Source organism: Jaculus jaculus, chromosome 17 (assembly GCF_020740685.1).
Source record: "Jaculus jaculus isolate mJacJac1 chromosome 17, mJacJac1.mat.Y.cur, whole genome shotgun sequence".
NCBI lineage: Eukaryota > Metazoa > Chordata > Mammalia > Rodentia > Dipodidae > Jaculus > Jaculus jaculus.
In genome coordinates this window covers 2,343,433-2,354,075 of record NC_059118.1, presented here as the reverse complement: position 1 = coordinate 2,354,075, position 10,643 = coordinate 2,343,433, and the positions used below count along the sequence as shown (strand labels likewise).

General features: G+C 45.2%; 1 protein-coding gene across 1 annotated transcript in view; it reads left to right on the top strand.

Moving 5' to 3' along the window:
* Positions 1 to 242: 242 nt before the first annotated feature.
* Snrk (SNF related kinase) overlaps positions 243 to 10,643 on the top strand; it is a 47,770-nt gene continuing 37,369 nt past the window's right edge. Inside the window, exon 1 of the mRNA XM_045136551.1 lies at positions 243 to 344. The gene's annotated coding sequence lies outside the window, so the exon portion shown is untranslated. The remainder of the gene's footprint in view (positions 345 to 10,643) is intronic.

The following is a 10,643-nucleotide window of genomic DNA, read 5'->3' as shown; positions in this document are numbered from 1 at the left end:
CACCCCTTTCCCCCGGGATGGGGGGGTGCTCTGGACTTGTTTTCTCCAATCTGCGCTGGGCCGCGTCCGGGACACCCCGCAGCAGCTCCGCAGGTGCTTCCCCTAGGCCCCGCCCCCTGCCAAGCCAGGCCCCGCCCCCTGTGCCCGCCCCTGCGCTGTCGTCAGCGTGACGCGCCGCCCGCGCAGGCGCAGCTGGGCCCCACCCCCTTCCCCGCGGCCGGTCGCCCGCCCGCTCGGTATTATGATTAGCGCTGGCTGCGGGGGTTTCGGCGGCCGGGAGGGAGTTGTCGGCGCCGCGGCCGCTGCCGCTGCCGCTGCGGACGGGCGCCCGCCTGCCGACTGAGGTAGGGCGAGCGCGGCCGGGCGGCCCCGGGCGGGGGCGGAAGGCGGGAAGGTGCGGCGCCGGCCTGCCTCTCCCCGGCGGCCGCGGGGCCGGGGCTGGGCGCCCGGGCCGGGGCGCGCTGGCCGCGGGCGGAAAGTAAGTTGCGCTCCTCGCGGCTCCCCACCCCGGGGAGGACGCGGGGCGTCGGGCTGCGGCCTGGCGGCGGGGCCTGGCGGCTGGAACGGAGGAGCCCGGCGCTGCGGCGGCGTCTCCCCCCCGAGGCCCTGCCCTTGCGGCCGCGGACGGACGGGCGGGCGGACGGACGGATTGCGGCACGGCGGGGCGCCTGCATCCCCCGCACGGACCTAGGCAGAGCGAGAGGACCGTCTCCGCGCTCCGGGGACTCCTGGGTACAATGGGAAGAGATGTTGTCGTCCGGAGACGAAGGGCACGGGGCTGAGCCTGGAGGAGCGCTGCCTCTCCCCAGGGAGACCTGGCTTTTTTTTTTTTTTCGGATGGGGGTGGGGGGGGGGAAACAAACCAAAAAACCGATGTTCTTTTCCACACACATCGTCTGCCTGTTGATTTCTTTCTGAAACATCATCTTTTAAATGAAAACCTTCTAGCCTTTTGCTTGGACCCGGGGACCAGGAAACTGGTAGCCTTTTATCCTAGGCGTTCCTAGACCTGTGTAATTCCTAACCGTTGGACAGCTCTAGAATCTAGTTCCTTCACTGGGAGTCTGGTTCAAGTGCAGTGCTGGGTACTGGAGGAGAATTTCTACAAGTCTGAGGTCCTGAGACCTCTCAGCGGTCGGTCAGGTTAACTCGAGCATGGCATTCTCTAAGTCTTAAGGGTCCCTGAGAAACCAACTCAGTGCTTTAAGCATTTTTTTGGGGGGGGGGGTCATGTTTAACGTGAGACATGCCTTGCAAGTGACAAGTGTAGGGCATCCTGCTGAGTTTCCACCACAGTCCTGTCAAACGTCTAAAGGCTCAGTTTGGGTTCTTTGTAGAGATTGTTGTTGGGTCTTTATGTTCCAAATCAGTCTTTGAACTCATAGGTGTGTAGAACAGGTGTAGTGTAAAGCCAGGGTTGTCAAGGCTTATGTAATCAACTTGTTAATTTCTAATCTTGTTACATTGCTTTCCAGATTTATAAAAGCATCCCCTTAAGGAAATCTGTCTTCAACATCTGCTTAAATATTTTTATTGGAATTGGGCTTTAAAAGAAGAATTTACTGTACAAGTGGTGATTTAAAACATACCAGTTAGACACATTTCTTTCTTTTCTTGTTTGAAGAACACAAAATACATACCGATTCTTTGGCTGGATGGTTAGTGTAATTGTCCCTGTGAAGGAAAAGGGTGATATTCCCATTTTGCAGAAGTGGGAATGAGAGAAATTTCATGACATTCCCAAGGTCACACATGAGAGCAATGTCCAAAATCAGGTGCACAGTGCAAACCTAGAACTCTTGTCTTCAAGGTATTGGGATAGGAGACTTCGACACCTTCCAGTTTTTAAGATTTGCATAGGCAGTTAACTTATTTTGTGTACAAACATTGCTCTCAGCCTATTAGGTTTTAGAAAGACTATTCTTGAGTAAGTATTTTTGCATCATTGCTGTAAGATGCATTAGTTTTGAGAGGACTAGGACTCAGAAGTTGTACTAGTTTTTATTTTACTTTCCTAAATTAAGTGTGTAGATTAGGCCTTTATGGTTGACTATGTGATTTAGTCACACATTCCTAAAAGAAAGGATTTTAAATTGAAGGGCTTTGGTGGTGGGTTTTTTGTTTACCCAAACTTCACCTAGGTGCTTCCTTCATGTTGAAAGTGTAACTAAATAGAAAAAAGTTATTTTTTGGAGATACTTAGCACTAATATAAATAAGACATACTTTCTTCCCTGTGGTGCCTATCTGAGCATTCAACTGATTACACTGACCATGAAGAAAGGGGCAAACTAACTTTCTACATAACCAAGATATTGGAAATTACAAATGTGGACAAGAAACTGAAGATGTGACAGTGTTTCAGCTGCTTGGTCGAGAGCCACAGATTTTAGTTAAAATGCTTTTATCAGAAAAGTTATTTGTGGCCAAGTAATTCTACCACTTGGGAAGCTGAGGTATGAGGATGTAGAGTTTGAGGCCAGCCTTGGCTACATAGGTTGAGATATTAAAAAACAAATCAACAACAAAAGCCAGTCTGGTGGCTTACACCTATAATCCCAGTACATGGGCAGCTGAAATAGGAGGACTCCAAAATAGGAGTTTGAGGCCAGTCTGTGCTACATAGCAAGTTCAAATCCAGCTTGGTTACATAGCTATATAGCGAGACCTTGTCTCAAAAACAAAACAAAACAAATTGTTATTCAGCCTAAGTACTTCCGACATGTATGCAGGGTAAAGTCCTAGAACCACTTGAGTGGAAAAGCTGTGGAGGAGCTTAGCCTTTGATCATATGTTCATGGGACCTGTGTCTGCCTGTAGTTCTGGGGTAGAGGCAACAGTACAACATAGAAACCAACTTCTGCTGCCATGAGCTTAGAAGCCATTGTAGAACACCATTCCACTCAGATCCCACGGGTGCCAGGGAGAGGCGTGGGCAATGCCCTGCAGAAGCTAGGGAGAGTAAGCAGTCTTGAGAGTGCTTCACAGAGAAGGTAATAGCTGAGCTAGGGAAGGCCAAGGAGACACTTAAGGGCGAATCAAAAAAAAGAGCTTAAATCAAAGTAAGAGGGATGAGGAGGTAGATATAGCATATGTTCTTTGTGTAAAGCATTTCACAAGAAATAGGAATGGGCACTAGATTTGAGGCATATCCATGTTTTCTGTTGTGGTCTGGGAAGAGCTAATGTCAAATCTGTGGGGCCGATTGGCTTGACAGAGAGCACTGGAATGTGGTTCTGGATGGTCCAGAACTACAGTGTTCATACAGTGAGGACTTCTGCTTTGGGTTGTGGCCTTGCGAAACATTTCCTGCTGCTGGTAGAGGAGGAACCTGTAAAGAAGAGTCCTGCTTTGTCTTCCCTGGATAGTTCTGCTGTCACTTCAGCACCTCATGACAGCCTGCTCTGCCACCTCCAACATTTGGCCTCTGCTCAGGTAGCCTCATCTATACAAAATCAGCTCTCTGTCGCTTTCTTATGCTGTCACCCCCAGTTTGCTGCCCTGTGGCAGTTCAGCAGTTAGCTCACAGTGAGACTGCTTTATCTGACTGGGACATGGTAGTATAAGGTCTGGAGTATCTTCAGGCTCAAAGCAAGCAGGTCTGTGTGTACAACTCCATGTTTAATGTCGGTCATGAAATCAGTGTTTCCAAAGCATCGACTATACAATGTACCTGTGCCTCAGTGGGCCTGAGTGTCAGTTGTTGGCTTGCATTTATCTTTTTCAAACCCAAAAGACTGGCAGCTCCTTGAAGGCAGGCCATTTCTTTGGTTTGTGTATCCCCAATTGGGTGTCATGCCTGATAGAGTCAGTGTTCACTCAAGAAGTGTCTGGATGAAGAAACTAAAAATCTGTTGTTTTTTAATAGAGCTCATCCCATTTAATTCATCTAGATGGGTCTGACTAGCTCCCAACTATACAGCCTAGAGCTAGAAGCTAATCTACTCTATCGCAACATATTGTTTGCTTCAGGAAAGGACCTCCAATCCCCGTCAGAGATGGGCACTGCCAGATGCCGCTCTGCTCCTGACTCCTGATGTTCTCCTTGTCTTGCCCTGGCACTGTAGTCTTGGGTTCTGCTTCTGCAGTGAGTCTCTGCTCCTTTACCCTCATCACCATGGCCCAGGTTCTGGCAGCCCCCGGTTTTAAGCCATTAGTAATAATTTACTATGTGATATTCCTAGCAGGCTCCTTAGCTTTCTCTCAGTTCAGTCTCTCCCTTCCAGTCTGGTCTTCATTGCAGCTGGTGAATCTCTCCTCTGTCTCTTTAACTGCTGGTCCCTCACCCAAGATTCTCTTTGGCTTCTTAAGCCTGTCTTCTTTTGCTCATTTAATACAGTGTGTCAGTATGTTTTGGGTAGAGACTATCTTGGCAGGCTGTGGGATACAGAGCTGAAGAAAACAGACACAGTTATTACCCGGACTGAACTTTCCATATAACCTAGTAGGCAGGCGGAGACTGTAGATTCACCCCACAAGTTGGACTAACACACAATTGCGATGATGATGGTCTAGGACATGCTGTGAGTGTGCCAGGAGGTGAGAGCATGGGGTTGATCGGGCGGTGACCTTTAAGCTGGGCCCTAGACCTGAGAAAGACAGGTAAACTGGTGCAAGTCCTTCTGGATGCCTGGCTCCTCCCTCCCTGTCTGACCTTGTCTCCTGAACTCTGCCTGTATTACTGTCTATCACTGTAAGCTGTCATAGTGTCTTCCCCCCTTGCCGTTTCTGACTTTTAGCTTAAAGACACACAAGGGGATGTCTGGGAAGGCTTTTATGAATTACTCAAGGTAGAGTGGGTCACCTTGTTTTACGTCTGTTTCTGTAAGAGGCTGTAAACACTTTGAGGCAGAGGCCTTCCGAGTTGTCTCTGGGAGAGGTGTTTAAGGCTCAGTTTGGGGCAACTGAGAGGGTAGCAGTAAATTGGGGAACTAAATTTACAGCCCTTCCTGGAAAAGAGGTCAATTCTAAAAAGCTGGAAAGTGGAATCCTGGGTGATCTTAATCCCCCACACACCTTGTTACTATATATTATCCCACATAGCTTTCACAATAGCCACCCGAGGTAGTGATTATCTGTGTTTTATAGATAGAGATGCCTATTGAGAGTAGTTGAGTGACTTCTTGAATCCTCACCATGGTGCCTTTTTCCATTGATCTGTCATGTTGAATAAATGTGTTCTGGTCCTTCCTGAAGCCAGCTCCTGTGGTGGAGAGAGCTACAACAGCTGAACCTGGGGTACTTTGACATGTGGACTCAGGGCCGCTGTTCCAACATTTCTGCTAGTCCCTCCCCCAGCAGGGTTATGCCTTTAAATCGTCTTTTGCTATGTTGCATAACTGGGGGATATTTGCATAATCTGTGAAACTTGGTTTAATATTTAGCTCTGTTGGCTTTGTGTTGGAGAGGTAACAGTCTATATTTAAAAAATATATTTTCAATATGACTTACCTAAAAGTTCATGTAGAGTTAGGGCACTGTACTGCCAATATTCACGGGCAGATTCATGGGAAGCTGTAATATACTATATTCATGGATCTCTAAAATAATCAAGATTCTTACAGCCTTCTTATTGAGCACTGGACAAAAGTAGAGTAATTGAATTATAAGGTAAAGGTTAGCTTTCTGCTTTACCTACTTTTCTGTGGGTTGATTTAATTTCTTTTGGCACCAAGTGTTGTGAATAGCTAGGGAAATTCAGAGTGTCAGCCCTCTACTGAGTGTCAGGACTTGACTTTCGTCCTTTGCTCCCTATTTGGTAAGTACTTACTAACCCTTTGAATGAGAGTGCTTTCTCGAAGCACATGGAATGAATGTAATTTGCAAAGTACATTAAATTTGTACTTTGGGAAGGACAAAGTTGTTCAGGAGTGAATAAGCCTGCCTGAGTTCACTTCAGCTACTTAGTGGTGTGGCAGATCCATGCCACCCTCTAAGTTGTGTCCTAACAATTGTGGGAAGTTGTTTCTAAGGTGCTGTTCCATTGTTAAGACAGTAATTACCTCAGTCTGCCCTTTCAATGTGGTATGCCAGTAGCTGCCTTTCTTAACTTAAAAAGCAGAGGCTAAACATCTCAAAACGTTTATCATCAGAATTATTTGCTAAAGTTTATTAGGTGAGCCTGGTGGCATGAGGCAGTGTCCTTTCTCTGTTTCATTGATTGTTGGGGCTGGTAGCTTCTGTGGCATATCAGAAGTGGAAGAACACTAGCAGTGTCCCAAGACATGCATTGAATGCTCTGGGGATTAGAATGGCCCAAGACAAAAAGAAGCATTGAATTATTACAGGAAAAATACAAGGCCTGGGTCGGCTTGGTGTGCCCTGGAGCCCACTGCAGGTGGCTCCTCCCTGGCGTAAGAGTGAGCCAGAGTGAGTCCTGCACATCACCCTTTGACCTGCTTTCTCATTGTAAAATTACGACGCTGTAAAGTGGACGAGTCCCTTGATTTGCAGTGATGCTGTTTCTTTTTGAGGCCTGCACTCACTTGAAGCTGAATTCACATAGTAGTTTTGCAGTAAAAGCCACTTTTAAAATTGAAATGAGGAGGCTGGGGAAGTGTTTTAGTGGTTAAGGTGTTTGCCTGTGAAGCCTAAGAATCCTGTTTCGATTCCCCAGGACCCACGTAAGCCAGATGCACAAGGGGATGCATGCATCTGGAGTTCGTTTGCAGTGGCTGGAGGCCCTGGCATGCCCACTCTATCTTTCTCTCTGTCTCTTCCTCTCTCTCTCTCAAATAAATAAAATATTTAAAACAAATTGAAGTGAGGGTTGGACTTTTTTGTACTTTCTTGCAAAGCCTAATAGCCTGGGTTCAATTCCTCAGTACCCACATAAAGCCAGATGCACAAAGAGAGACATGTGTCCGGAGTTCATTTGCAGTGGCAGGAGACTCTGGTGCACCCATACTCTCTCTGTCTCTCTCAACTATAAATCCTTTAAAAAAAAATGAAGTTGAGAATCAGGCATGGTGGCACATATCTTTAATCTCAGCACTCGGGAGGCAGAGGTAGGAGGATTGCCATGAGCTCAAGGCCACCCTGAGACTACATAGTGAATTCCAGGCCAGCCTGGGTTAGAGTGAGTCCCTACCTCCAAAAACAAAAAACAAAAAACAAAAAAAAAGAAAAGAAAAGAAAAAAGAAAAAGAAAAGAAAGAAATATAAGTGGGATGCTGAAAGAAGGTGTTGGGCTCTGCTGCAAACTTCTGTGTGAGGAGAGTGGTAGCTTGTAGTGGTGATGTGTGTGGGTGTTGTGAGAAAGATCAGCAGTTAGTGTCTTTGAACTCTGAAAAGTGAATCTTTAACATTGGCTTAAATTCCCCAATGATCCTATTTCCATATTGTTTTCTTATCTACACCTAAGGGATTTCCTTTTCCAGAGCCCTCACATCAGTTCTGAGAAGAGGAGTCTCCCCAGGGCATTTTTAACACTTTAAGGACACTTATTAAACTTCCTTAGTCATGGTCAGCCATTACAGGTTCTTGAGAGTCAGGCTTTGCCTTGTAGAGTTTGCTTCACATCTACTCAGGGTCATCATTCCTGTGACTCAGTTGGTGCTCCCCTTCCCTGAGCCAGCCACAGATGTGCACTTCCCTTGCTGCCTGTTGACCCTACTTAGAGGAAGGAGGAGCTGGCCCTGCCCTGCCCTGCCCTGCCCTTCCTTTCTTCCTCTCGTGCTTTGACACTCCTGAAGTAAGTTAAGGTGGAATTCGTTAGCTCTTTTTGTGTGGACCCTATTCTCTTAACTGGTTTTTAAGATTTTTAGGGAAAGAGACTTGTATCCTCCACCAGGGTTCAGATTATTTGTTAATGAAATTGGCTGGGTGTTCTTGTTCCTCAGCTGAAGGAATTGTATACCTCCCTTCCCAAGGGGAAGTGGAAGAGTCTGTGGAATGTCTTGTTTGTAAAGATTACATAAGTAGGCATTAGACAATGCATTTCCAAGGAAATTGGTGTATATTACAGATCCCTCAGTGCAAAAATAAGGTGAATGAATAAATTAGGTACAGAGAGTAAAATTTTTAATAACTTCTGCCTTTCTGGGGTTATAAAAGCAGTATCTGTTCACTGACAAGGACTAAAAAACTAAAGAACAGAAAAGCATAAAGGTAAAATTTTTTCTGTATTACTTACTCATTTAACATTTTGGGTTTTTAAAGTAGCACTTTCATGCCTAGTACAGGCTTTTAAAAAGTTGAGATGATGTGCTTTGAAACTTATGAGTATGAAGTTCTGTGTGTGCACACGCGTATATGATTTTGAATGTGAGTGTGTGTGCAGATAAGCATTCAGTCAGGTGTCTTACTAGATTGAAATTGGGTATCTTATCAAACCTTGAGCTCACCATTTCAGCTAGATGAGCTAGCCAGCAAGTTCTAGGGATCCTACTGTCTCCGTCTGCCCAGTGCTGGGATTTCAGGGGTACACCACCATGTCCAGCATTTTATGTGGGTTCTGGGACTCAAACTCAGGTCCTCATGCTTGCTGGGCAAGCACTTCACCCACTTGAGCATTCCCCAGCCCTGGATTTTTTTTCTTTGGTTTTTCGAGGTAGGGTCTCAACTGGCTCAGGCTGACCTGGAATTCACTATGGAGTCTCAGGGTGGCCTCAAACTCATGGCAGTTCTCCTACCTCTGCCTCCTGAGTGCTGGGATTAAAGGCATGCACCACCACGCCCAGCATCCTGGATATTTTTTAACTTAGCAGTGTGTCATGAGGTTAAATCACCTTAGATGGCAGCATAGTGTTAGCATGACTTTAACCATTTCTGTATTACATAGTCGTTTAGGTTACTTCTGAATTTTTGACATTTAAATAATATTGAACATTGTTAAAATGTGAAATATTTGCCCTACATCTTTATTTTAGACAAATTCAGTACAAGTTAAATACCTCATATATGAAACACTTGATACCCAGAAGTATGCTTTGGAATTTGATTTTTATTTTTGTTTTTACTGAAGATTATTTCGGACTATATATCACAAGATATCTAGGGGCTGGAAAACAAGTCTAAACATGAAATTTACTTAATGTTTCATAAACACCTTACAACCTAGCCCAAGGATAATTTGATACCATATTTTGATAAGTTTGTTGATGAAAGTTAGTTTCGTGGTGTGAACTTTTCATACTGTGCTGCTGAAAAGGTTTCTGAGTTGGGAGCATCATTTTTGTTAGGGATGCTCAGCCTTTGGTATTAACTATGATAAGGGTTTTGATACATACATTGCCAAATTGCTATTCAGAAGTATAAGAAAAACTCCCAAATGATTCTTTTAAATCCAAACCGATATTTTAGTTTATGGATTAGTTTCCCCCCCCCCTCCCCAAGGTAGGGTCTCACTCTAGCCCAGGCTGACCTGGAATTCACTATGTTGTTTCAGGGTGGCCTCGAACTCACAGTGATCCTCTTACCTCTCTGACTCCTGAGTGCTGGGATTAAAGGCATGTGCCACCATGCCTGGCTGGATTAGTTTTTTAATTGTTATTTTTATTTGCATTTTTCTGTTCTAGCTTCTTTTCTTTTTAAAAACTTAATGTTTATTTTGGGATGTGTGTGTGTGCGTGTGGAAGTCAGGACAACTTGTGTGTTCTTTGCCTTTTCACATCATTTGAGGCAGGATTTCCTATTTGGATTCTTTTTGTATTATTCATTGTGAATGCGCTCTTTGTGAGCTTGCAGAAAATTCTTCCGTTTCTACCCCCACTGCACCGTCATACTGGGATTACAGACACCCACCTCTGTGTACAGTCTGGCTTTGTACATGGATGTAAGGAATCAAATTTGGATACTCTGGCTTGAGCAGAGAACACTTTATCCACTGAGCCATCTCCCCAGCCTTAACATTCTTTTTATGACCTTTTTGTTTTGAGGTAGGGTTTCACTATAGCCCAGGCTGACCTGGAATTCACTATGTATTTCAGAGTGGTCTTGAACTCATAGTGTTCCTCCTACCTCTGCCTCCCAAGTGCTGGGATAAAAGGCATGCACTACCACGTCTGGCTTTTATGACCATTTTTTAATGGTCTTCATCCCAAATCCAAAAAGATAAGGACTGGGAGTTAAAATGAGTTCGGACAGTTTTCAAAAAGCTTTAAGAGGGCTGGAGAGATGGCTTAGCGGTTAAGCACTTGCCTGTGAAGCCTAGGACCCTGGTTCGAGGCTCAGTTCTCCAGGACCCACGTTAGCCAGATGCACAAGGAGGCACATGCGTCTGGAGTTCATTTGCAGTGGCTGGAAGCCCTGGCACACCCATTCTCACTCACTCTCTTTATTTACCTCTTTCTCTGTCACTCTCAAATAAATAAATAAAAATGAACAAAAAAATTTTAAAAAAGCTTTAAGAAAAGGAGATTTAGGGCTGGACAGGTGGCTTAGTGGTTAGGGTGTTTGTTTGTGAAGCCTGAGGACTCATGTTTGACTCTCCAGGTCCCATGTAAGCCAGACACACAAGATGGTCCATGTGTCTGGAGTTCGATTTCAGTGGCCGGAGGCCCTAGTGTGTCAATTCATTCTTTCTCTCATATTTTATATGTGTGTGTGTGAAAAGGAACTTTAGATTGTTCTGAAATTTTCCAGTGCTTCTAATTTACATTCTGTTTGTGTAGGAATGGGTAAATAATGGGGGGATGGCTTTTT